Source organism: Macaca nemestrina, chromosome 3 (assembly GCF_043159975.1).
Source record: "Macaca nemestrina isolate mMacNem1 chromosome 3, mMacNem.hap1, whole genome shotgun sequence".
Classification (NCBI taxonomy): Eukaryota; Metazoa; Chordata; class Mammalia; order Primates; family Cercopithecidae; genus Macaca; species Macaca nemestrina.
The window spans coordinates 65,868,650-65,896,620 of NC_092127.1; the positions used below are offsets into that span (position 1 = coordinate 65,868,650).

The window sequence follows — 27,971 nt, forward strand, 5'->3', positions numbered from 1 at the left end:
CACTCTTCCAAAAGGTGTTGATTTTACAACTCTAGTGCCCACTTCCCTACACCCTTACTGGCACTGAATATTATTCATTTTTTTAATCACTGCCCATCTGTTAAGAAAATAAATTTTATTTTTGCTTTGTGAAGATTCTGTTTATGTCATTTGTAGAGTCTTACTTAATATTTTAGGTTGTTGTAGCTTACCATTGTTACTGAATATTGAGGGAGAAGAGGATGAGAAAGGTTGCCAAGTCTTAACTGAGCTTAATGGCATCAGTAAAAAATGAAAATGATCTCTATGAAAACTTGGCCAAAAGGGCATTATAAATCTGTGTACTATAACAATGTTATCTGCACCAGAAGTTGAGCCAGGAAATCTGTATCCATGCCTCATGCCTTGTTTCAGCCACCATATCCTTCCAGAGGCTTCATGGCAGGCAAGCAGTACAATGAGAGAATTCTGGTGTTCTCAACCATGGCAACTCTCACAGACACCAGTGAGGGCCTCTCCCCTAAGATCTCAGACCTGGAGATGCCTCTGTCAAGCAATGGCTCTCGGGTGAACATGTATGATACAACTTCTATTATCGCAATCTGGAACTGTATTCACCAACATATGCATATCCAATACTACCAGAATCTATGAAAACTCAGTGATAAAAAAATCAGAGAGTCAAATTCCCCCAGGTTTCTGTTTTAACTTCTTTCTTGCAGAAAAGACCTCTTTTCTGGATGAATGCTGTTTCACATAAACCCATTTCTCAGTCTACAAACATAGTTTCTGGATAATAATTTGCAATAAACCTTTTGTTCAAATCACCAAGAACAGGAGGTCCGAAATACACTTCAGAGTTGCGTGACTTTTGAAACCCACTTCAGAAGCCCTGAAACTGTTATTTGTTGCTCTTTTTCAGAGATAACCTCAGTCCTTCCTCACTGAGAATATTAGGGTTAAGATTTAAGAATACAGATAAAGTCTTTGAATTCAGATAGCTCTGGATTAAACATCAGCTCTTCCACTTAAAGGCTGTGTGACCTTGGGTGAGTTCCTCTAAGCCTCCATTTCCTCCTCAGTTTTTTTTGTTTGTTTGTTTTATTGCTGTTGTTGTTGTTTTGAGATAGAGTCTCACTCTGTCACCCAGGCTGGAGTGCAGTGGCCTGATCTCAGTTCACTGCAACCTTCACTTCCTGGGTTCAAGCAATTCTCCTGCATCAGCCTCCCAAATAGCTGAGACTACAGGCTCCTGCCACCATGCCCGGCTAATTTTTATTGTATTTTTAGTAAAGATGGGGTTTTACTATGTTAGCCAGGCTGGTCTTGAACTCCTGACCTCGTGATTCGCCCACTTTGGTCTCCCAAAGTGCCGGGATTACAGGTGTTAGCCATCGTGCCGGGCCTCCTCCTCTGTTGTATGAAGACAGTATAGCCTGGCACTGAATAATCGAGAAGATCAAATGAGACAATGTACTTAAATCATAGCTTTAATAAGTGCTCAATAAATGGTAGCCATCATCACTATTATTTCTCTCAAAGAACACTCCTTTCTAGATTCCCCAGTCCCTCTTGCTTTTCTTCAGTTCTCTCACCTCCTCAAAGAGCTATGGAGCCCAGCCTTGGATTGGCTAAATCACTCAAATCCAGAGCGCAATTCACAGCTATGTCCATACTGCGCCCTCTAGTGTCATTTTAGGGACTACGTGACTCTGGAAGCGCCGTTACCTCCAGGATTACGCCAGGGGTGTTAAGTTTCTCTCACTATGTCAGGTGCATGCCCTCCACTCCCAACGTCACTCCACAGCTTGATAATGGTGGTGCTCACAGAGCACTGATATTCATTTAGGTCTGGGTGAGGCTCACATTCCATAACGTGGGATGGAACGAATCATCTGTCCCTTCTAACAGGGAGCTTTCAAGCTCCATAAACCTGGAGACTCATAAAACACATTCATCTCCATATGTCCACCTGCGACCACTGGGCACATAGATGTAAATTTCATCTGGAAATAGCCCTGAGTGCCCCCATGCATGTGTAGAGCCAGGGGAACACACCTACTGGGAGGTCATACTCACCACCCCCCTTCTAAACCAGGCCACAGTTCAGAACCCCTTGGTTATACAATATGGATAACAGATGGCTAATACATGTCTTTAATGGCTTGAGATTATATCTGCTCTTGAGCCTGTGTGTTCAAAGGTAGTAAAACCAAAACACTGGTGAAATGGTAGAAGAATAATAATAAACTTGTTGACACAAAATTCCAACACAGATTTTCAATTGCTCATCTCTGTTCAATATGAGGAGAAATAAGAGCTGACACCTATTCAGCACTTGTCACATGTGAGGTACTGTTCTAAAAGTTTTCCCTATATTAGCTCCTTTAATACCCAGAACAACGTTACAAGGCATTTATTTTTCCAATGTTTTAGATGACAAAACTGAGGCACAAAATGGTTAGTAAGCGGCCCGAGATTGAACATTTACCAAATGGCAGATCTGGGTGAGTAACAAATGGCATTTTTTAAAAACGCAAAATTACAACTTTAGAAAGCTTATCAGAGGGAAAGAAGGTAGGAACAAAGGAATGAAGAAAGGAATGGACGAAGGAAAAAAGGAAGGGAGAAGAAAGAAAGAAATTAAGAAAAATGACACGTGATATGTTTTAACACAAAGCAGACTCCCATCAGTGTAACCAGATGATGTCAGCAGGATGGTGAAAGGACTCACCATAAAGAAAGGAACGTTGAAGCTGTTGAAACAATCCAATCAACTACTTCTTGACATTCAGACAGTGGTCCAATCTGGGTTGAAGAACCACTATGAACTCTTGCTTTGGGTCACACTTTCTAAGACCAAGCCATGCCTCCTAAGACTCTAAACCACGCCTTCTACTAGAAAATATAAGAAATATAGTAGCTCTCCCTAAGGGACTATTTCATCATTCAGAAAGATGATAACTTGGATAGATATCTATGTTAATCATGCTTTGAGAAGTTAATAAGATGTTACATTTGTTGAAAGGTAATTTAAACAGACTAAGACACCAACCTGAAATGTGCCCAAAAAGGTGATCATGTGCCCTTAAACAGACCTTCATCTACACTGTAAGCCATGTAGGTATCCATTTTATGTGTCTCCTAATCTTCCATTATCAAATTATTTATTCTTAGCATATTATAAGCAATAGTAGCAGAGGATCATTGGCTTGGTACTAACTGTGGTTTTCACCTCTTGTCCTGAACTGAATCTGCAACAGCAGAATTTTCCTTGGCTCTTACAGGTTATAGGAAATGGTGCATTCCTGGTCCTCTTTGAAGTATAGTTCCTACTAATTCTCTTGTCAGATGCGGAGATCCCCAAACAACCTCAAAACCTACTCTAATAGGGCCCCGTGTAATCCAAGGCCACTGGCATCTGCCAGCCCACTCACACGAGTCACCATCTCTTCCCAGCAGGAGGTTTCATGGCACAGATACCCCTGACCTACTTAAAGAACTCTAAGCTCCTACAGCACAAATACATGAATAAATATATACCAGATGCACAGATCAAATTTAAGAAGAATAGATTATGGATATGGAACTGTCAACATGACCCTCACAATCACATTTTTTCATCCTCCCATGTGGTATCCACCTGCAGTACATTGTCAGTGGGTTTGGTTGAAGCTCAGTAGGTTCTCACTTTCAAAGTTGGCTTTGTGCTTATGGGATTTTTTCTTTTTAGCTTTGTTTTCAGTGATGCGGGTGCCCATAGAACTAAAAATTATCTAAGATAAATGGTTCACCTTTAAAATTTATCTGTAAAGGAAAACTGTATTAATATTATCATTAGAAAGACTTCAGTTGTCCTTGTTCTGTTACCATTAACAACATAATAAAAATTACATCAGAACAACTACAGAAGCCCAGTATTTTATTCTTAAAACTATTCTTCCAAATGAAAATGATTCCTATAAAACATGCACTAAACTTTTCTAAATAGAGACTTAAAAATTTAAAAGCATATAGATAGAACAAAGAAGTAGAGATTAAACTAAGCAATAAGAATCTGAGTCAAGGCTGGGTGCAGTGGCTCACGCCTGTAATCCCAACACTTTGAGAGGCTGAGGTGGACAGATCACCTGAGGTCAGGAGTTCGAGACCAGCCTGGCCAACATGGTGAAACCCTGTCCTACTAAAAAAAAAAAAAAAAAAAAAAAAAAATTAACCAGATGTGGTGGTACACCCGCGTACTCCCAGCTACTCAGGAGGCTGAGGCAGGAGAATCACTTGAACCCAGTAGGCAGAGGTTGCAGTGAGCCGAGATAGTGCCACTGCACTCCAGCCTGGGTGACAGAGCAAGACTCCATCTCAAAAAAAAAAAAAAAATCCTGAGTCAATACCCAAGTTCACCTTGGACAAAAAAATAAATTACCCTTGTAGCGATTAACCATCCTGTGTCTTTACTTACAAGGTTCGGGAAGCAATTCTAACAACCTACATACATGAAAAAGATTCCAAATAGCTTTGTAGGTTTACTGTCTCTCAAAGACAAATACTTAGCTGGCATTTACTCATTAAAAAAAAAAAAAAACTTCAGGCCAGGTGTGCTCATGCCTGTAATCCCAGCACTTTGGGAAGCCAATGTGGGCAGATCACTTGAGCCCAATGCTGGGATGGGCAGCAGGTGCTTGGAGCCAGAAAGCAAGTAACAAAACACATCCAAGTGGAAAAAAAGTGTTCAGTATCACTCAGTGATGCCCAAAAGCACTTCAAAGCAAAGCATCTATGAGGTGATTATGAGTGTCTATGCATGGAACCAAGAAGAATAATGAAATGAGGTTAATGTTGGAAAGCAAAATGACAGTAAATCTGAGAGAGAGAGTGGAGTTTTGCCCACCCATGGCCATGCTGTTCCTTTTTCTAAAATGCTCTCCTTTCTCTTTCTCATCTCTTGCCTGTTTAACATGAAGACTCATTACATATGTCAATACTTCTTAGAAATTTCCCAAACTCTCTTGGCTGAGTTGAATGTGCACTGCCTTAATATTCTGCTTGTTTCGATACCCATTTACCTGCTGTTGTAATTGTCAATATGACTTCTCTAAGTACCCATAGAAAGCAGGATATCCCTAGTGCATGACACAGTACCTAGCACAAAAACAGTGCCTGATGATGGCTGTGGAATGTGCACCAAGTGTGATATTATCAAGAGGAAATCTGGATAGAAGTCAAAAGACCTGGTTTTTCATCTATGTTCTGCCACTATATGACTTTGGGCAAGTCTTTTCTTTTCTCTGTGCCTGAGTTTTCAAATCTTTAGAATGAGGAATTAATATTATTATTATTATTATTATTATTATTATTATTTTGAGACACAGTCTCTCTCTGTCACCCTGACTGGAGTGCAGTGGCATGATCTTGGCACACTGCAACCTCCGCCTCAGAGTTCAAGTGATTCTCCTGCCCCAGCCTCCCTAGTAGCTGGGACTACAGGCACCTGCCGCCATGCCTGGCTACCTTTTATATTTTTAGTAGAGACAGGGTTTCACCATGTTGGCCAGGCTGGTCTCAAACTCCTGACCTCAAGTGATCTGCCTGCCTCGGCCTCCCAAAGTGCTGGGATTACAGGTGTGAGCCACCTCGCCCTGCCAAGATTATCTTTAAAGTTATTTAAAACTGTAACATTCTATGGTTCAATAGTGAAGTTTTCTTCTCTACTTTTCATCTTGAATTCAAAACGTGCTGTACTGTTAGTATTTCTCATTCCTAGATGATCCATTGTAACACCCTTTCTTAACATCCATTACACCTGGATTCATGACCAGTAAAGGAGCCAATGTTTGCTGTTCTATTTTTAGAGGCTTTTTGTCATAACTATACAAAACTGTGAAGGTAGTATTAATTGCATGATCTCCACAGACACCTGTAAGCAAGCAAATATAGGTGATTTTCACATTCTCATTTACCATTCTTGATTTTTAAAAATCATGTCATATCACAAACTTCTCATATGCAAATATGCAAGCACAAGGAGAGCATTGTCACTGCATTCAGAAGAAATCTACCATGGAGTTTAGTTATGAAAACCTACATGCTTAAAATGATTCTTATCTCTAGTGAGCAATACTTTGCAATCCTCGTTCTAACTCTTTTACTTGTTCTTTGTCTTTCCTCAGGCCATCTTCCAAGACCCTCAGTGCAGAAGTACTCTTTCTTCAACTCACTGCTGATGTGTCCTTTCCAAAATACAGATAGAAACACAAATATCATATTCAAATACTTTTCCCTTTATAGCTTTCAAATTTATAACCTTAGAACAAGAAAGGACATTACAGTTTATGCAGTCACAATTGTTCTGGTGAGTCAGTGAAGTAACCACACTTTTCAGTTGCATACATTTAAAACAAATATGACTAAGTAATTGTTTACATTTTCTGTAACCCCTAAACCATATAATCCTGAGCAAGTAACTTCACCTCCCTGAGTCAAATGTGAAACTGGAGAATTTGAATCAATAATACTTGAGGAATCTTTCCTTTTTTAAAATTCTATACTTTTTTTTAACTTTTAGCTTCAGGTTTACATGTGCAGGTTTGTTATATAGGTAAATTGTGTGTCATAGAGGTTTGGTGTACAGATTATTTCATCACCCAGGTAATAAGCGCAGTACCCAATAGGTCATTTTCCAGTCCTCACCCTCCTCCCACCCTCTGCCCTCAAGTAGGCCCAGGTGTCTGTTGTTCCCTTCTTTATGTCCATGTGTACTCAATGTTTAACTTCCACTTATAAGTGAGAACATGTGGTGTTTAGTTTTCTGTCCCTGTGTTAGTTCGCTTAGGATGATGACTTCCAGTTCCATCCATGTTGCTGCAAAGGATATGTCTTTTTATGGCTGTGTAGTATTCCATGGTATATATGTGCCACATAAAAGTCTATAAATATATTACCATCTCTTTGCATGCAAAGAGATAATTTGAAAAAAAACTGATAACAAAAATGATCATTATAAAATTAGGACTGCTTGCAATAAAAAGGAACAAGATCATGTCCTTTGCTGGAAAATGGATGGAGCTGGAAGCCATTATCCTCAGCAAACTAAAACAGGAACAGAAAACCAAACACCGCATGTTCTCACTTAAAAGTGGGAGCTGAACAATGAGAACACATGGACACAGGGAGGGGAACAACATACACTGGGGCCTGTCAGGGGGCAGGGGAGAGAGAGTATCAGGATAAATAGTTAATATATGTGGGGCTTAATATCTAGGTGATGGGGTGACAGGTGCAGCAGACCACCATGGCACACATTTACCTCTGTAACAAACCAGCACCTCCTGCACATGTTTCCCAGAACTCAAAGTAAAATGAAATTAAATTTAAAAAAAAATAAAAATAAATAAAATAAAATTAGGACTGTTCAAATCAATCCATTCACGTAATATTTATCATAACAATCATGTCTATTCTCCACATAAGGCCACATGAAAACAGACTTTTACAAAGATTCTCAGAGTATCCTAAAGTTTACAGAGAATAAGACACCATTATTTTCTTTAGAAGTTCTAAGTCCTGAAGTTACCAAGACAGTCTGACAATCAGTCTTTTTCCTGACAAATATAAAAATCTCAGCTGGGCTAATTACTCAAATTCCTCCTTAAATAAAAGTAAAGAATCACTTATTATTATCCCAGTTTACCACCTTTTAAAATTAACCCCAGAATTTCATAAAAGTTTTGGTTTTATTTTATTCTCATCATCACATTGTACTTTTGAAATAAGTAGTGCTTTGGCACTGATTTTTGAGATGAGACTGTAACAGCTGAAAAAATGTTAAAACTTGTGAAAAATGATCCAGCAATATACAGGCCAATCCAGACTACCCTAGAAAGTTAGTAAAACACAAGGAGATAAGGTTATTTTTTATCTCAATACGAGTTAGAAAAAGAATGCTTCTTTTTTTTTTTTTTTTTTTTTTTTTTGAGACGGAGTCTCACTCTGTCGCCCAGGCTGGAGTGCAGTGGCACAATCTCGGCTCACTGCAAGCTCCGCTCTGCCTCCCGGGTTCATGCCATTCTCCTGCCTCAGCTTCCCAAGTAGCTGGGACTACAGGCGCACGCCACCACGCCCGGCTAATTTTTTGTAATTTTAGTAGAGACGGGGTTTCACCATGTTAGCCAGGATGGTCTCGAAATCCTGACCTCATGATCCACCCGCCTCGGCCTCCCAAAGTGCTGGGATTACAGACGTGAGCCACCGCGCCCGGCCAAAAATGCTTCTTATAATGGAATTTGATTGCTTTTATTCTTGCCTTCTCCTAAACGTTATATCCCACATCTTTTTACACTAAACTTGTACTCTACTCAATGAACTAGCATTCTACAATTAGCCTGGGAACCTGAGATGTTTATGATTAAAACTCTCAGCAAAATCAGCATACAAAGGACATACCTCAATGTAATAAAAGCCATCTATGACAAACCCACAGCCAACACAATACTCAATGGAGTATTTTGAAAATTTGAAAGCATTGCCTCTGAGAACTGGAACAAGACAAGGATGCCCACTCTCACCACTCCTATTCAACATAGTACTGGAAGTCCTGCCAGAGCAATCAGACAAGAGAAAGAAATAAAGGGCATCCAAATTGGTAAGGAGGAAGTCAAACTGCCACTGTTTGCTGATGATATGATTGTTTACCTAGAAAACCCTAAAGACTCTTCCAGAAAGCTCCTAAAACTGATAAAAGAATTCAGCAAAGTTTCCAGATACAAAATCAATGTACACAAAATGGTAGCTCTTCTATACACCAACAGCAACTAAGCTGAGAATAAAATCAAGAACTCAACCCCATAGCTGCCAAAAAAAAAAAAAAAAAAAAACTTAGGAATATACCTAATCAAGGAGGTGAAAGACCTCTACAAACAAAACTACAAGACACTGCTGAAAGAAATCGTAGACCACACAAAAGATGGAAACACATCCCAAGCTCATGAATGGGTAGAATCATTATTGTGAAAATGACCATACTGACAAAAGCAATCTACAAGTCTACATATCAAATGCAATTCCCACCAAAATACCACCATCATTCTTCAAAGAACTAGAAAAAACAATTCTAAAATTTATATGGAACCAAAAAAGAGTCCACATAGCCAAAGCAAGACTGAGGAAAAACAATAAATCTGGAGGCATAACATTACCTGATTTCAAACTATAATATAAGGCCATAGTCACCAAAACAGCATGGTACTGGTATAAAAATAGGCACATAGACCACTGGAACAGAATGGAGAACCCAGAAATAAAGCCAAATACTTAGAGCCAACTGATCTTTGACAAAGCAAACAAAAACATAAGGTGGGGAAAGCACACCCTTTTCAACAAATGGTGCTGGGATAATTGGTTAGCCACATGTAGGAGGATGAAACTGGATCCTCATCTCTCACCTTATATAAAAATCAACTCAAGATGGATTAAGGACTTAAATCTAAGATCTGAAACTAAATCTAAGATCTGAAAAATTCTAGAAGATGACACTGGAAAAACTCTTCTAGACATTGACTTAGGCAAGGATTTCATGACCAAGAACCCAAAAGCAAATGCAATAAAAACAAAGATAAATACCTGGGACTTAATCAAACTAAAGAGTTTTTGCATGGCAAAAGAACTATCAGCAGAGTAAACAGACAAGCCACAGAGCGGGAGAAAATCTTCACAATCTGACAAAGAACTAATATCCAGAATCTACAAGTAATTCAAACAAATCAGCAAGAAAAAAACAAAACACAACAAAAGAACAACAATCCCATCAAAAACAAAAACGAGCAAAAAACAAACAAAAAACCTTAGAAATATACCTAACCAAGGAGGTGAAAGACCTCTACAAGGAAAACTACAAAACACTGATGAAAGAAATCATAGATATGAACAGACAGTTCTCAAAAGAAGATATACAAATGGCCAACAAGCATATGAAAAAATGTTCAACATCACTAGTAATCAGGGAAATGCAAATCAAAACCACAATGTGTATCACCTTACTCCTGCAAGAATGGCCAAAATCAATAAATAGTAGATGTTGGCATGGATGCAGTGATCAGGAAACACTACTAAACTGCTGGTGGGAATGTAAACTAGTATAACCATTATGGAAAACAGTGTGAAGATACTTTAAAAACTAAAAGTAGAACTACCATTTGATCCAGCAATCCCACTACTGGGTATCTATCCAGAAGAAAAGAAGTCATTATACAAAAAAAAGGAAAAATACTTTCACATGCATATTTACAGCAGCACAATTCACAATTGCAAAAACATGGAATCAACCCAAATGCCCATCAATCAACGAGTGGATGAAGAAACTGTGGTGTGTGTGTGTGTATATATACACACACAATGGAATACTACTCAATCATAAAAATGAATGAATTAATGGCATTTGCAGCAACCTGGATGAGACTGAACACTATTATTCTAAGTGAAGTAACGCAGGAATGGAAAAACAAACATTGTCTGTTCTCACTCATAAATGGAAGCTAAGCTATGAAGATGCAAAGGCATAAGAATAACACAGTGGACTTTGGGGACTCAGGGGGAAAGGGTGGGAAGGGGTTGAGGGATTAAAGACTACAGATCAAGTGCAGTGTATACTGTTCGGGTGATGGGTGCACCAAAAATCTCACAAATCACCACTAAGGAATTTACTCATGTAACCAAACACCACCTGTTCCCCAGTAACCTATGGAAATTTTAAAAAAAATTTTAAGTATACTTTCTCAGTTTGACAGTGTGGCATAAAGATAAAATGTTCATTTAGGACTTGATGTATTTTTAACTGAAAGTAATAACATAATTTAAATTTTAAAGAAAATATTTTATTAAAGTGCTCAATTTTCCCATTTTTTTAAATTGAAATAAAATTTGCATAGACTGAAATGTACATATCTTGAATGTGCAATTCAATGAGTCTAGAAAAATATATATACCCAAATAAGACCACCCAAATCAGGATATTAATTATTCCCCTTTCCCAAAGGTGTTCTTGTGCCCCCATCCAGTCAATCTGTATCCCACATAGGTAAAAACTGTTCTGATTCTGATCACCATAGAATAGATTTACCAACCTGGGCAGGGAATTTCATATAAATGGAATCTAAATATATAAATAAATCTATTATGTTGTATGCACTAGTAGTTTTTTATATTGCTGAGTAACATACTACTGTATGACAATGCCATAACTTGTATATTATGAATAAAGTTGCTATAGCATTTTTATTGACAAATTTTGGAGACAAATATTCATTTCTCTTGCATAAATATCTATTAGTGGAATTGCTGTGTCTTAGGCAGATATATGTTTACTTTTACAAGAAGTTGACAAATAGTTGTACAAAGTGATTGTATCCTCTTATATATCCTCCAGGGTTAGAGTTCGAATTACTCCACATCCTTGCAAACATTTGGTGTTGTTTTAAATTGTGTCTATTCTATGAGAAATAAAATGTCATATCATTTTATATCTCACTGTAGTTTTATTTACATTTTCCTGTTGACTTGATCTTGAGCAATATTTGAACATTCATACATCTGTTAAAAAATTGCTGTTCAAGCCTTTTGGATATTTTTAATTGAATTTTCTTTTTATTATTATTTTATAAATACCAATTACAAGTCTATTGTAAAATATATTTATTGACAGTCAGTCTGTCACTTGACCTCATTTTCTTTTGATGTTTGTTGATGAACAGAAATTTTTAACGTTGTTATTTTCTTTTTTGGTTACTGCTTTGTAGAACTCTAAAAATCTTGTGTGGGTACTAATACTGAAGATATTCTCCAGTGTGTTTCTCTATAAAGTTTATAATTTTAACTTTTATATTTCTGTCTATGATCCATATTGAATAAATGTTTATTCCTGGTATAAGGTAAGGTTCCGTTTTATTTTTCCCCATATATTTTTAGTGCTACTTTAATTTTTAAAAACACATTCTCTAATTGTTTACAACAACTATAAACAAATGTTATTGATATTTTTAATATCTGGCAATCCTGATAAGTTTACTTTTCAGTTCCAGCAGTAATTTTGTAGATGTCTTAGAATTTCTGTGTAAAGGGGGGGCGGAGCAAGATGGCCGAATAGGAACAGCTCCAGTCTCCAACTCCCAGCGCGAGCGACACAGAAGACTGGTGATTTCTGCATTTTCAACTGAGGTACTGGGTTCATCTCACTGGGGAGTACCGGACGATCGGTGCTGGTCAGCTGCTGCAGCCCGACCAGCAAGAGCTGAAGCAGGGCGAGGCATTGCCTCACCTGGGAAGCGCAAGGGGGAAGGGAATCCCTTTTCCTAGCCAGGGGAACTGAGACACACAACACCTGGAAAATCGGGTAACTCCCACCCCAATACTGCACTTTAAGCAAACAGGCACACCAGGAGATCATATCCCACACCTGGCCGGGAGGGTCCCACACCCACGGAGCCTCCCTCATTGCTAGCACAGCAGTCTGTGATCTACCGGCAAGGCAGCAGCGAGGCTGGGGGAGGGGTGCCCGCCATTGCTGAGGCTTAAGTAGGTAAACAAAGCTGCTGGGAAGCTCGAACTGGGTGGAGCTCACAGCAGCTCAAGGAAACCTGCCTGTCTCTGTAGACTCCACCTCTGAGGACAGGGCACAGTAAACAATAACAAACACAGCCGAAACCTCAGCAGACGCAAACGACTCTGTCTGACAGCTTTGAAGAGAGCAGTGGATCTCCCAACACGGAGGTTGAGATCTGAGAAGGGACAGACTCCCTGCTCAAGTGGGTCCCTGACCCCAGAGTAGCCTAACTGGGAGACATCCCCCACTAGGGGCAGTCTGACACCCCACACCTCACAGGGTGGAGTACACCCCTGAGAGGAAGCTTCCAAAGCAAGAATCAGACAGGTACACTCGCTGTTCAGAAATATTCTATCTTCTGCAGCGTCTGCTGCTGATACCCAGGCAAACAGGGTCTGGAGTGGACCTCAAGCAATCTCCAACAGACCTACAGCTGAGGGTCCTGACTGTTAGAAGGAAAACTATCAAACAGGAAGGACACCTACACCAAAACCCCATCAGTACATCACCATCATCAAAGACCAGAGGCAGATAAAACCACAAAGATGGGGAAAAAGCAGGGCAGAAAAGCTGGAAATTCAAAAAATAAGAGCGCATCTCCCCCGGCAAAGGAGCGCAGCTCATCGCCAGCAACGGATCAAAGCTGGATGGAGAATGACTTTGACGAGATGAGAGAAGAAGGCTTCAGTCCATCAAATTTCTCAGAGCTAAAGGAGGAATTACGTACCCAGCACAAAGAAACTAAAAATCTTGAAAAAAAAGTGGAAGAATTGATGGCTAGAGTAATTAATGCAGAGAAGGTCATAAACGAAATGAAAGAGATGAAAACCATGACACGAGAAATACGTGACAAATGCACAAGCTTCAGTAACCGACTCGATCAACTGGAAGAAAGAGTATCAGCGATTGAGGATCAAATGAATGAAATGAAGCGAGAAGAGAAACCAAAAGAAAAAAGAAGAAAAAGAAATGAACAAAGCCTGCAAGAAGTATGGGATTATGTAAAAAGACCAAATCTACGTCTGATTGGGGTGCCTGAAAGTGAGGGGGAAAATGGAACCAAGTTGGAAAACACTCTTCAGGATATCATCCAGGAGAACTTCCCCAACCTAGTAGGGCAGGCCAACATTCAAATCCAGGAAATACAGAGAACGCCACAAAGATACTCCTCGAGAAGAGCAACTCCAAGACACATAATTGCCAGATTCACCAAAGTTGAAATGAAGGAAAAAATCTTAAGGGCAGCCAGAGAGAAAGGTCGGGTTACCCACAAAGGGAAGCCCATCAGACTAACAGCAGATCTCTCGGCAGAAACTCTCCAAGCCAGAAGAGAGTGGGGGCCAATATTCAACATTCTTAAAGAAAAGAATTTTAAACCCAGAATTTCATACACAGCCAAACTAAGTTTCATAAGTGAAGGAGAAATAAAATCCTTTACAGATAAGCAAATGCTTAGAGATTTTGTCACCACTAGGCCTGCCTTACAAGAGACCCTGAAGGAAGCACTCAACATGGAAAGGAACAACCGGTACCAGCCATTGCAAAAACATGCCAAAATGTAAAGACCATCGAGGCTAGGAAGAAACTGCATCAACTAACAAGCAAAATAACCAGTTAATATCATAATGGCAGGATCAAGTTCACACATAACAATTTTAACCTTAAATGTAAATGGACTAAATGCTCCAATTAAAAGACACAGACTGGCAAACTGGAGAAAGAGTCAAGACCCATCAGTCTGCTGTATTCAGGAGACCCATCTCACACGCAGAGACATACATAGGCTCAAAATAAAGGGATGGAGGAAGATTTACCAAGCAAATGGAGAACAAAAAAAAGCGGGGGTTGCAATACTAGTCTCTGATAAAACAGACGTTAAACCATCAAAGATCAAAAGAGACAAAGAAGGCCATTACATAATGGTAAAGGGATCAATTCAACAGGAAGAGCTAACTATCCTAAATATATATGCACCCAATACAGGAGCACCCAGATTCATAAAGCAAGTCCTTAGAGACTTACAAAGAGACTTAGACTCCCATACAATAATAATGGGAGACTTCAACACTCCACTGTCAACATTAGACAGATCAACGAGACAGAAAGTTAACAAGGATATCCAGGAATTGAACTCAGCTCTGCAGCAAGCAGACCTAATAGACATCTATAGAACTCTCCACCCCAAATCAACAGAATATACATTCTTCTCAGCACCACATCGTACTTACTCCAAAATCGACCACGTAATTGGAAGTAAAGCACTCCTCAGCAAATGTACAAGAACAGAAATTATAACAAACTGTCTCTCAGACCACAGTGCAATCAAACTAGAACTCAGGACTAAGAAACTCAATTAAAACCGCTCAACTACATGGAAACTGAACAACCTGCTCCTGAATGACTACTGGGTACATAACGAAATGAAGGCAGAAATAAAGATGTTCTTTGAAACCAATGAGAACAAAGATACAACATACCAGAATCTCTGGGACACATTTAAAGCAGTGTGTAGAGGGAAATTTATAGCACTAAATGCCCACAAGAGAAAGCAGGAAAGATCTAAAATTGACACTCTAACATCACAATTAAAAGAACTAGAGAAGCAAGAGCAAACACATTCGAAAGCTAGCAGAAGGCAAGAAATAACTAAGATCAGAGCAGAACTGAAGGAGATAGAGACACAAAAAACTCTCCAAAAAATCAATGAATCCAGGAGTTGGTTTTTTGAAAAGATCAACAAAATTGACAGACCACTAGCAAGACTAATAAAGAAGAAAAGAGAGAAGAATCAAATCGACGCAATTAAAAATGATAAAGGGGATATCACCACCAACCCCACAGAAATACAAACTACCATCAGAGAATACTATAAACACCTCTATGCAAATAAACTAGAAAATCTAGAAGAAATGGATAATTTCCCGGACACTTACACTCTTCCAAGACTAAACCAGGAAGAAGTTGAATCCCTGAATAGACCAATAGCAGGCTCTGAAATTGAGGCAATAATTAATAGCCTACCAACCAAAAAAAGTCCAGGACCAGATGGATTCACAGCTGAATTCTACCAGAGGTACAAGGAGGAGTTGGTACCATTCCTTCTGAAACTATTCCAATCAATAGAAAAAGAGGGAATCCTCCCTAACTCATTTTATGAGGCCAACATCATCCTGATACCAAAGCCTGGCAGAGACACAACAAAAAAAGAGAATTTTAGACCAATATCCCTGATGAACATCGATGCAAAAATCCTCAATAAAATACTGGCAAACCGGATTCAGCAACACATCAAAAAACTTATCCACCATGATCAAGTGGGCTTCATCCCTGGGATGCAAGGCTGGTTCAACATTCACAAATCAATAAACATAATCCAGCATATAAACAGAACCAAAGACAAGAACCACATGATTATCTCAATAGATGCAGAAAAGGCTTTTGACAAAATTCAACAGCCCTTCATGCTAAAAACGCTCAATAAATTCGGTATTGATGGAACGTACCTCAAAATAATAAGAGCTATTTATGACAAACCCACAGCCAATATCATACTGAATGGGCAAAAACTGGAAAAATTCCCTTTGAAAATTGGCACAAGACAGGGATGCCCTCTCTCACCACTCCTATTCAACATAGTGTTGGAAGTTCTGGCTAGGGCAATTAGGCAAGAGAAAGAAATCAAGGGTATTCAGTTAGGAAAAGAAGAAGTCAAATTGTCCCTGTTTGCAGATGACATGATTGTATATTTAGAAAACCCCATTGTCTCAGCCCAAAATCTCCTTAAGCTGATAAGCAACTTCAGCAAAGTCTCAGGATACAAAATTAATGTGCAAAAATCACAAGCATTCTTATACACCAGTAACAGACAAACAGAGAGCCAAATCAGGAATGAACTTCCATTCACAATTGCTTCAAAGAGAATAAAATACCTAGGAATCCAACTTACAAGGGATGTAAAGGACCTCTTCAAGGAGAACTACAAACCACTGCTCAGTGAAATCAAAGAGGACACAAACAAATGGAAGAACATACCATGCTCATGGATAGGAAGAATCAATATCGTGAAAATGGCCATACTGCCCAAGGTAATTTATAGATTCAATGCCATCCCCATCAAGCTACCAATGAGTTTCTTCACAGAATTGGAAAAAAACTGCTTTAAAGTTCATATGGAACCAAAAAAGAGCCCGCATCTCCAAGACAATCCTAAGTCAAAAGAACAAAGCTGGAGGCATCACGCTACCTGACTTCAAACTATACTACAAGGCTACAGTAACCAAAACAGCATGGTACTGGTACCAAAACAGAGATCTAGACCAATGGAACAGAACAGAGTCCTCAGAAATAATACCACACATCTACAGCCATCTGATCTTTGACAAACCTGAGAGAAACAAGAAATGGGGAAAGGATTCCCTATTTAATAAATGGTGCTGGGAAAATTGGCTAGCCATAAGTAGAAAGCTGAAACTGGATCCTTTCCTTACTCCTTATATGAAAATTAATTCAAGATGGATTAGAGACTTAAATGTTAAACCTAATACCATAAAAATCCTAGAGGAAAACCTAGGTAGTACCATTCAGGACATAGGCATGGGTAAAGACTTCATGTCTAAAACACCAAAAGCAACGGCAGCAAAAGCCAAAATTGACAAATGGGATCTCATTAAACTAAAGAGCTTCTGCACAGCAAAAGAAACTACCATCAGAGTGAACAGGCAACCTACAGAATGGGAGAAAATTTTTGCAATCTACTCGTCTGACAAAGGGCTAATATCCAGAACCTACAAAGAACTCAAACAAATTTACAAGAAAAAAACAAACAACCCCATCAAAAAGTGGGCAAAGGATATGAACAGACATTTCTCAAAAGAAGACATTCATACAGCCAACAGACACATGAAAAAATGCTCATCATCACTGGCCATCAGAGAAATGCAAATCAAAACCACAATGAGATACCATCTCACACCAGTTAGAATGGCGATCATTAAAAAGTCAGGAAACAACAGGTGCTGGAGAGGATGTGGAGAAATAGGAACACTTTTACACTGTTGGTGGGATTGTCAACTAGTTCAACCATTATGGAAAACAGTATGGCGATTCCTCAAGGATCTAGAACTAGATGTACCATATGACCCAGCCATCCCATTACTGGGTATATACCCAAAGGATTATAAATTATGCTGCTATAAAGACACATGCACACGTATGTTTATTGCGGCACTATTCACAATAGCAAAGACTTGGAATCAACCCAAATGTCCATCAGTGACAGATTGGATTAAGAAAATGTGGCACATATACACCATGGAATACTATGCAGCCATCAAAAAGGATGAGTTTGTGTCCTTTGTAGGGACATGGATGCAGCTGGAAACCATCATTCTTAGCAAACTATCACAAGAACAGAAAACCAAACACCGCATGTTCTCACTCATAGGTGGGAACTGAACAATGAGATCACTTGGACTCAGGAAGGGGAACATCACACACCGGGGCCTATCATGGGGAGGGGGGAGGGGGAAGGGGGGAGGGATTGCATTGGGAGTTATACCTGATGTAAATGACGAGTTGATGGGTGCAGCACACCAACATGGCACAAGTATACATATGTAACAAACCTGCACGTTATGCACATGTACCCTACAACTTAAAGTATAATAATAATAAATAAATTAAAAAAAAAAAAAAAAGAATTTCTGTGTAAAAACTTGTTGCCTGTAAACAGACAGTTTTATTCCTTCCTTTCTTATTTGTCATCTTCTTGCATGCTTGCAAGCCAGGACTTCTAAAACAATGTTAAATAGAAGTGCCCACAGCAAACTTCTTAGTCTTTTCTAAGTCCTTGGGGAGAAGCTTTCAAAATGTAAGTATGACGTTAAGTAAGATATTTTCTAAAGGCTTGTCACAAATTGAGCAAGTTCCCTCCTATTCTAAGTTCCTGAGAAATTTTATCATAACATGGTGTTGAATTTCAATTTTTTCAATATCTCAATTCCTAAAATAGGTATAGGGCTACTTAGCTTTTCTATTTCTCTTTCTCAACTCAGTTTGGTACTCATTATTTTTCCAGGAATTTGTCCATTTCACCTTAGTTCTTGAATTGACAAGCATAAATTATTTCACAAATATCCTTTTACTCTTCTTTCACTATCTATAAAATCTGCATTTACATACTCTCTGTTAATTCTGATACTGGTAATTTATGTATTCATTCTTTCTTAATCAGTCTTGCTGGGGATTTGTATTAGTTTTTCATTGCTATTATAACCAAATGCCACAATCACAGTGTTTAAAACAACAGAAATTTACTCTCTTAAGTTCTAGAAGCCACAAGTCCAAAAAGAGTCTTGCAGGTCTAAAATCCAAAGTCAGTATGGCTGGCTTTTTCTGGAGGCTTCAAGGGAGAATCTATTCCTTGCCTCTTCCAATTTCTGGTGGGTGCTGACATTCCTTGCTTCTGGCCACATACAGAAATCTGTTTTCCTTATCACACTTCCTTCTCCTCTTCTGTCATCAAATATCCCTCTGCCTCTCACTTTTAAGAACAACTATGGTTACATTCGGGACCCACTCAGATTATCCAGGATAATCTCCATATCGCAAGACCCTTAATTTAATCATACCTGTCACGTCCCTTTGCTATTCTGCTCTATATTTTATTGATTGCTAATGTTATCTTTTTATTTCCTTCTTTTTAATTACTTTGGCTTTGATTTGCTCTTCTTTTCGCTTAAACAGGGCTCATTGATTGTAAACATTTTTTTCTTTGCTAATATCAGAGCTATGAATTTCCCTCCATACAATCTTTATCTCTATCCCCAAACATTTTGATATGCATTCATTAGTTAACCACATTCTCTAATTTAGCTTGTGACTTCTTCAACCCATGAGTTATACAGAAGTTTTTTTTTTAATTTTCAAATATTCATGGATTTTTCTGATTATATTGTTGTTATTGATTCCAGTTTAATTCCATTGTGATCAGAGAACTAACAAAGATTAAGAGAGGTCTGAGAATTTACCTCACTTGCAAGCTAATAAGTTAACCTGACACAAATTTACTGATGCTGGCAGAAGACACAAGACTGCAAATCAGAAATGAAGGACAATTACAACAATAATAGTAGCAAGAGTATTAGCATTTGTGCTTGTTCCCTAAAACCTAATTCCCCTATAGTGATGTAAAGAAGACCAGGTGATATGCTTGCACATGCAGTGCATTGTAATACAGAAGAAAAACTTCAAATTTAGTGATTTTGAATCTTACATAATAAACTGGAAGTCTATCTGGTCTTTACACCATAGGTCACTAAGACTCCATTCACTTGTTTTTCAGTAATTTTTCCCTGTGTTCTTCAATACGGATAAGTTCTATTAATCTGTATGCAAGTTCAGTGACTCTTTCTTCTGCTGTCTTCAATCTACTGTTAAGCCTAGCCATGGAATATTTCTTTTCAGTTATTGCACTTCTCTATTCTAGAATTTATATTTGCTTCTTTTTTGTAGGTTTCATTCCTCTCCTGAGAATCCCCATTTGTTTTCTCATTATGAACATCCTTTTCTTTAAGTCTTTGAACATATAAAGCTATTTTAAAGTCCTCGTCTACTTATTTCAACATTTATATCAAGTCTATCTATTTCTGTAATCTGCCTTTTCCCATGACTACAGATTATATATTCCTATTTGTTCACATGTATAAACATTTTTATTGCATATGATATTGAGAATAATACATTTAAGAGACACTTGATTCTGTTATATACTCTGAAGAGTGTTGATTTTTTTTTTTCTAGCATGCAGTTTAATTACTGGTTGATCAACTTGATTTTGAAGAGGCTTTTTAAAATAGAACTTCCATAGATGTGGGGAGTTTGTTAGTGCATGTCTTTTTAAATTTAGCCTTCATACTAGGGAAAATCCTCTAGTCTTAGAACTTTTGTCTTTACTTTTAAAGTGCTTTGGGGTTTCAGTAGAAAGCCCAAGGCACCAAGGCACATATCAAGCCCTTCCAAATAAGCAGGACTCTAAATTATCTCCTCTCTGGTGGGAGTCTGTTCAAATGTCTCTTCAGCTCCTTCAGCCTTTCCACTGTTGCTTTCTACTGGAATCCATGAAGCCTCCTCTGTGCATATCAAGATCAAATATCAGCCAAGGATTTGAGAGACTTTATTCATAGAATTTAGTGCTCTCTCCTTCATAATACTTCCCCTCTAAATTTCTAATCACTCTTGCAGTCCCAAACTCTATACCCTTATACATCAAGTCAGTAAGATGGCACCTTTCTCCTTGAGTACTAGCTGTCCCAGACAATACTCCATAGATTAGATTATCCACTCAGGAACAAAAAAAAATTATAAAAATGTAAATCTCACCCAGCAAACTTCCTGTCTTTCAAGGGATAAATTCCTTTCAGTTTCTGCTCACTTTGGGTAACTCTCCAGTGTCTTCAAATAATAATGGTTTGTTTCCTTTCATGTATTTTGCAGAGTCTATGATTGTTATCTCTAGAAGAGTTAGTCTGACACAAACTACTCTGCCATCACAGGGACAGGAACTTAACTCCACTGGTACTTAAAACCAAAAAAGTAATTATAAATGAATTTGCACTATAAAAAATTGAAATACAAGATGATCCAAGGAAAAGGCAATTTCCTATCTGCCATCTACAAAACAGGTGAAACAACCCAATATAACCCACTTTGCAGGAGACAGGATTAACAGTATAACTAAAACTATTATTTATTTCATTATAAGTCAATTTGGAAACAAAAACAGTGGGAAGGTAAAATTGTTAACACTGGGACTAGCTAAATCTCATTTGGAATTCTGCATCCTTATTTAAGTCAGGTTTTCTACCTTGACTCTGTGAATCTTTCCCTAGTATTTATAACAAAACTGGAATTATACTCTGTGTGTGTGTGTGTGTGTGTGTACATATTCTCATGCATAATTGTGAAAAGAACACAGCATCCATCTTTGTGGTGGAAGGGAATCTAACCACCTTCATTTTAGCTTATAATTACATGTAAAAATAAGCATGATTTGTAAGTTATTTCCAAACATGTGGGGACAGAAAACTAAAACATATTTTGAGAAATAACAATGCAACTATTGAAGCTAATAGTACAGTCAGAAAAAAAAAAAATGCCTTAGGTAAATTGAGACATTTCCAAAGCTAAGAGTGCCTAATGTTGAAAAGGAGCCTACAATCTAAAGTTTTTGTTTCCATGAAGAACATACATGAGCCTATAGTAAAATGTGCAAATATTCTAAACTCTTTGGAATCTGCCCCCATCACAACGACTACCTCCCAAAAAAATCTGTGATGCCCTAATACCCAAGACCTGTGGCAGCAATCTCTGTTACAATGACAATTCTCTAGAGCAATGCTTTTCAAAATATAATATGTACAAGAATCACCAAAAGATCTTCTTAAAATGCAGTTTTATTTGTGAATGAGGCTGTAGATTTTGTATTTCTAACAAGCTTCCAGGTAGTACTACTGATCCATACTCCACATTTAGAGGAGCAAAAGTGTAGAATTCAGATGGATAATTACTTCTGATAAGTTCAAACTAACATCATGCCTTATTTTCCAGGAATGTCACCTCTCTGAATAGAGTAGATATTGGCTAGGACTAGGTTGAGGAAAGCCAGATACCTTGTAAGCAAAATTTGAGGAGACACTCTGAGGTATTGACCCTGAACTTGTGTGACCCTGAAAGTGAGTGCTTCCTTATATTTTGTACCGTGGGCACCTCTCTGGCCTGACCATAATCTTGACCCTGGTGACAGTTAAGATAAGAATAATAATGAATCTGGGAATTAACACTTCAAGAATAAAGAAACACATGGAATAGGAGAAAGAAGACTGGAAATGTGACATAACTTTCATCCACTCTAAATTATATTGGCTATAACTCTTCCTTGACCCCTGCAGTGCCTGACACCATGTGAAAGGAAGGAGTCAACCTACTCACCCAGAACAATAAAAAGAATATCACAGTCGTGGAATATTGCAGAAGATACCCAAAATTTCTAATTTTTATTAGTGGCACAGAATTTACGCTTTAGCCATTAAATATTTCATACAAATAGAAGGAATTTTTCACTGTGCTTTTGAATGACAATATGCTGGTTTTATAAGTGACTAAAATCAAACAAATTCAAGAAAGAGCAATAATTAGGAACCTTGTTTAATTCACTTGAGGGTTATGAATTCTGCTATTTAAAAATGTATCTATAAGAGTATAATAATATGGAAAAGGGTCATAATGCAAAATTAAGTTTTAAAATGTATAATATAGGCTGTGGCTCACTCCTATAATCCCAGCACTTTGGGAGGCCAAGGTGGGTGGATCACTTGAGGTTAGGAGTTCAAGACCAGCCTAGTCAACATGGCGAAATTCCAGCTTCACGAAAAAAAAAATACACAAAATTAGCCAGGTGTGGTGGAGGATGCTTGTAATCCCAGCCACTTGGGAGGCTGAGGCAGGAGAATCACTTGAACCTGAGAGGCGAAGGTTACAGTGAGCCAAGATCGTGCCACTCCACTCCAGCTTGAGTGACAGAATGAGACTCCATCTCAGAAAAAATAAATAATAAAATGAAATATTTTGAAATATTACAACTACTTTTTGAAAAATTATACATAGAAAAAAATTTGAAATATTACAACTACTTTTTGAAAAATTACACATAGAAAAAAATCACCAAAATAACATTTAAATTTTAACCAATGGTTTCCTTTAGGTTAAAAAAAAAAAAAAAAAAAACTATGGTTGACTCTTTTTTTCCCCTCCATCCCCTTTTCTGATAAGCATGTGTGATTTTTTTAGCTGAAATATTTATGTGTTATCAAGACGAATCACCTCCAAGTTTTATTCATAAAGAAACTTAACCAGTAGAGAGTTTAACAATGCACTTGTCAATTATCATAAATTTTTTGAAAGCCAGTTCTTACGTTAAATTTATAGAGTTGAGCATCAACTAAAACAATCATTACCCTTGACAAAATTCTAATCAATGATGAAAACCATTATGCAAAGTTAAAGAGAAACCTTGTCACCTTTAGTGTTCATAAAATCCAGGGAAAGAAACATAAGGCATATTCAGGTTACTGTCCTAGACTTCAAAAAAGTGGATATTTTAATGCTTTTTTTTTTATTTTAAAACATACATGATTCTACAACCTGGCATCCTGAGAAACAAAGGTGGGTCAAGAGGGTTAGGAGTGGTCAAAATGGCCCTGGTGCCTGAAGGTAGTAAGTTCAAGCTATAATGGGGCTGAACAGTCTGTGGGAAACAAGACCTAACTCAATCTTAGAGGATGACAAAGTAAAATTTTCAAAAAGCTAAACCAGGATTCTCATATAATTATGTGAATTGGTGTCAAAGTCTTATTTAGCTCATTAATGAGGGAACCAGTAAGAGATAAAGTCGGCTCAAAGGTCATTCGAAGAATTGGGAATTTGTGGACATCTCTAAAAGATGAATTTAGAATGTGATTGTTAGTTAGATACAAAACTGATTAATGTCCTAGAAAGCAATAAAATTATAATTTTGGGTTATCATTTATACTACACAGTTACCACGTAACTTCACGGTGTCTAAGCTTTAATCAACTAGTAAATAACAAAATCAACACAAGTGCAGTCTTTTAAAGAAGTAAATAATCCATGAATGATACACATAATGCCATTGATGTCACCTCTGTTTTGCCTTATTTCTTTGTGTTGAAAAATTTTTCTTAGAAGGGGTAAGAAAGCTTTTCCAAAGAAGATGATGTTTAAACTAAGATTAGAAGACAAGCATAAACTAAGATTAGAAGACAAGCAAGCAGTCTAAAGGGGCAGGCGAGAGCATTCCTGGGTGAGAGACACGCATGTTCACCAAAGGAAAGGAAATGGATTTATAACTAGGGACAATGATAAGGACCCAGAAACTTGTAAAATAGCATTAAGGGCCAGATGCAGTGGCTCACACCTGTAATCCCAATACTTTGGGGGGCCAAGGTGGGAGAATCGCTTGAAGCCACGAGTTTGAGACCAACCTAGGCAACAAAGCGATACCCCATCTCTATTTAAAAAAAAAAAAAAAAAAAAAATTAGCCAGGCACCATGCTGGCTGCCTGCAGTCCCAGCTACTACAGAGGCTGAGCTGAGAGGGTCCTTGGAGCCCAAGATTTTGAGAGTGCAGTGAGTTAGGATTGCGCCACTACACTCCAGCCTGGGTGGCAGAGCAAGCCCCTGTCTGTTAAAAAAAAGAAAAAATAGTGTAAAGAAGGCTAATTAAAGTCTGATTTTCTTGCCAGCAAGTCTTGTTCCTTCCAGTTAATTCTTCAGACTCCAGCCAGTGTGATCTTTCTAAAGAGCTCATTGAAAATCTGATCCTTTCAGTCATCAGCCTACAATACTCCACTGTCTCCCCTTTGCCTACTGAAGAGCTGTGCTCCTTAGACTGGCTCTCCATTCAGACCCTTCCTAACCTGCCTTGCTAACGCCCTGTGATGAAGTCTTGCTAAGTCACTTACAGTTTCCTGCCACCATCCTGCACTCTTTTCTACTCCTTGGCTGACTTTCTCACTGTCTGCCTAAATCGGTAATTCACAACCCTGGTTGCACATTAAAATGACTTGAAAACTATGAAAACTTACGGATGCCCAGCTCCCAGCTGCAGATCAATTAAATCAGAATTCCTGAAGATGAATTTCTAGCTTCAATTTATTAAAGCTGCACAGGTTATTTTAATGTGCAGCCAAAGTTAAAACGTAATAATATCAAAGAACAAAGTAGAAAAGGCACTTGCTTATTCCAACTCCTTCTCAAAGCCCTCCTTAAATATCGTATTCTCCATGAAGCTCTCCCCGAATTCCTGCTCCCGCTCCTGCACATTAGTCATTCCATTCTCAGTACTCCTGAAGCGCTTGGAACATATCTCCTCCATTTACATCAGATTTTCACCGTGGGACTAATAGTTTAATGATAAGTGATAAAATTCCTCAAACACAATCCTTAAACAAACAGTTTAATCAAATGACTACATCAGAATTCTGGAACCAAAACAGAGCACTTTAAAACCACCAATACTGTCTTTTTAGCTTTTTTGACAAAAAAAAAAAAACACATATTGAAAGAAAAGTTTCTATATCATATGTGTACAGCTTGCTGAATTTTAGAAACTAAACACAACCCTGTAAAGTAGCCCTGAAATCTCACCAGTATCACAAAAATCTCTACCACCCTGCACTCTCTTCCCCATGACTGTTAATGCCTAAAGCACTATGAACCTGACTTCTAACATGGTAGATTGATTTTACCTTTTTCCTACTTTATAAAAGGAACCATCCAGTATGTAGTCTTGTGTAGGTTTCTTCATTCAGCATTATGAGACTCACTTATATTGTTGCATGTATTGTAGACCATTCACTGTTATTGTTATATAGTAACCCATTAATTGAAGACAGTACAATTTACTTATCCATTCTACTGCTAATGAACATTGTTTATTTTCCAATTTTTTGGCTATTATCAATGTACTGCAGTGATATTCTAGGACATATGTTTTGATCATATGAATGAATTTTTGCTGGGTATATACCTAAGAGGAGAATTACCTAGTTATAGGATATGCATATGCTCCCCTTTAATAGATACTGCTAAACCACTTTGTAACAAATTTTTCCTTTGATCAGTCCTGTATAAGAGGGCCAGTTCCCTCACCAACACTTGATAGTTTCCATCATTTTTATGTAGCTATTTTCATGGTATCCCATTGTGGTTTTAGTTTACAGTATTGTTTAAGTTTAATACAATTGAGCACCTTTCATATGTTTATTATACACTTCATTGCCTCTTTTGTGAAGGTTTTGCCCACTCTCCTATTGGGTTGTTGTTGATTTTTCTTACCAATTGTGAAATTTGCTAATATATTATGGAGATAAGTCCTTTGTTAGATATGTATACTGCAAGTACTTTTTCCACTCTATAATTCGGTCTTTTGAGAAACAGAAGGTCCTGCTTTTATTTACTCTATTGTATCACTATTTTCTTGCATGTGAGGGTATTTGATTCCTATTTTAACAAGTGTGCATACTCCAAAGTCAGAAAGATGTTCATCTATGCTTTTTCTAAATGTTTTATAATTTTGTCTTTCACATTTAGATCCACAGTCCACCTGGAATTGACTTTTGTGTACATGATATGTTTTTTGCCATGTGGCTATCTGATCAATGCAGCACTATTTACTAGAAAGATAATCTTTTCCCCTCTATACTTCTATCATAAGCCATTTGACCACATACACAAGTATGAGAACCAGGTCCCATCTCCTCACTACTCCAAGCACTGATGGGAGAAGAAGGTCTTTTATATGATCAGACTGGACTCCGTTGGTTTAAGAACCAAGCATGGCCAATCCTAGATGTGATAGACATCAAGATACACACCTTGCTGGGCATGGACAAAGACCAACAAAACTTCCTTGCAATTCTGTCTCAGCAGAACCTTCACTAGCTAACCTTATTCTGACGTCTGGTCATTGCCATTTCTTAGCCTACATCTGTTGATTTTGCTGGTGATGCTGTAAGAGGACCTTTCTCTGATTTTTCCTACTTCAGCTAAGCCCACTTCAGGAGCCCATAGACATAGGAGCCACACTGAGAAATCTATTCCCTTTTTACATATTTTGTGGTAGTCATCAGCAGATTACTTTTTCTCCCAAGTTCTCCCATTTCTGATATTAAATTTCTGAGGCCTCTACCCTTTCTCCAGTTACTTTTTTTTTTTTTTTTTTTTTTTTAAGGCAGAGTCTCACTCTGTCGCCAGGCTGGAGTCCAGTGGCACAATCTCAGTTCACTGCAACCTCCACCTCCCGGGTTCAAGCGATTCTCCTGCCTCAGCTTCCTGAATAGTTGGGACTACAGACATGCTCCACCACACCCAGCTAATTTTTGTATTTTTAGTAAAGATGGGGTTTCACCATGTTGGCCAGCATGGTCTCGATCTCTCCACCTCGTGATCCGCCCTCCTCAGCCTCCCAAAGTGCTGGGATTACAGGCAGGCGTGAGCCACCGTGCCCAGCCACCAATTACCATTCTAAGTCTCAAGCTTGCAGCCATCTATCCATGTCTGCTGGACTACAGGCTGCTGCCTACATAAGACCAACCCAGTCTCTACAGTGCTTTTTACAATAACCCACTATGAATTGCAGATGGAGCCCCCCAGCTCCTTCCATTGAGAGCAATGAGATGAAGAGAGGAAGAGGGCAATCTCTCAACAAGTCAACCATTACAGAGCCTTGAGAACGTTAAAAAGTCCGGCCTGCCACTAGCACATTGTAGTTTATTTTTTTGCCTCATTTTGCCTACCTCAGACCCTTCAACTCCTCACTTTTCAC

The 27,971-nt window shown here is 38.2% G+C and overlaps 1 long non-coding RNA gene across 7 annotated transcripts in view; it reads right to left on the reverse strand.

The window, feature by feature from the left end:
* LOC105486124 (uncharacterized) overlaps nucleotides 1-27,971 on the reverse strand; it is a 329,958-nt gene that overhangs the window by 206,795 nt on the left and 95,192 nt on the right. The window contains exon 1 of one of the 7 annotated variants that reach the window (XR_011620991.1): nucleotides 25,231-27,368. The exons of the other annotated variants lie outside the window; for them this stretch is intronic. This is a non-coding gene — a long non-coding RNA (uncharacterized lncRNA). Of the gene's footprint in view, nucleotides 1-25,230; nucleotides 27,369-27,971 lie in introns of those variants that run through there. 7 annotated transcript variants of the gene reach the window in all.